General features: G+C 47.1%; 1 non-coding gene across 1 annotated transcript; it reads left to right on the top strand.

The window, feature by feature from the left end:
- The first annotated feature begins 236 nt into the window (after positions 1–236).
- On the top strand, positions 237–319 carry trnal-uag (transfer RNA leucine (anticodon UAG)). Its single transcript has one exon. It is a non-coding gene; the product is annotated as a tRNA-Leu (tRNA).
- Positions 320–1,033: the final 714 nt, after the last annotated feature.

Raw genomic sequence — 1,033 nt, 5'->3', positions numbered from 1 at the left:
GCACAGCAGCCAGATAGACCGGGGCTCCGGCACCCACACGCTCAGCATAGCTGCCCTTTCTCAGGAGCCTGTGAACACGGCCCACCGGCAACTGCAGTCCAGCCCGGGAGGAGTGAGACTTGGCCTTGGCCCGAGCTTTCCCGCTGTTCTTTCCTCTTCCAGACATTTCCACAATCTCACAAATACTTTCACAAAGAATGAATAATTTCCTTAGCATTTATAATAACCAGCAGGCGGTCAGGATGGCCGAGTGGTCGAAGGCGCTGCGTTTAGGTCGCAGTCTCCGTTGGCGGTGTGGGTTCGAATCCCACTTCTGACACCTTGTGTTTTGACTGCACTGGAGGCGTTTGGGAGCAGCGGTGAAGAGCAAAGAGAGAACACGAAAGAACATGGACAAGCAAAATAACAATGGACCCAAAGATGTTGCATCAAAACATTAGAGTAAGAGGCAACAGAGCAAACAACAGGGCACAGAAAAGATCAAAAATGTAACCTTTGTATCGGGGTGGAAGATGTTGCCAATATCCTTAATGAATACATTACTGTCTTCTCAAATGAGGGGGTGATGCAGATATTGTTATGAAGGAGGAGGAGTGTGAAGTATTGGACGTGATAACTTAAGGAGAGAGGAAGTCTTAATGGGATGAGCATCCTTGAATGTGGATAAATAACCAGGACCAGATGAAATGTACCCCAGGCTGTTGAATGAAGCCAGGGAAGAAATAGTGGAAGGTCTGACCATCGTTTTCCAGAGGATTGGAGGTCTTGTAACGTTGCAATAAAAGCAAAATACGAGGCAGATCAAGCATGGCTGAGCCTTTAGAGTGGAGAAACAGGGCTGAATTCCCTGAACCAGTGCTACAGCTTTCAGAATAGAAGGAGCCTATACAAACCTGATGGGTTCCACTTAAACAAAAGAGCTGGAGGTGTTGACAGTCAGAACAGATAAAATGTGGAGGAGTGTTTGAAGCAGATTCTGTGTGGTTACTGTCGTTGCACGATGGAGTTATTTCAAGGGGGTGATTCTGAATGT

Source organism: Heterodontus francisci, unplaced genomic scaffold (assembly GCF_036365525.1).
Source record: "Heterodontus francisci isolate sHetFra1 unplaced genomic scaffold, sHetFra1.hap1 HAP1_SCAFFOLD_84, whole genome shotgun sequence".
Taxonomy (NCBI): domain Eukaryota; kingdom Metazoa; phylum Chordata; class Chondrichthyes; order Heterodontiformes; family Heterodontidae; genus Heterodontus; species Heterodontus francisci.
This window is presented reverse-complemented; position numbering and strand designations above follow the sequence as displayed.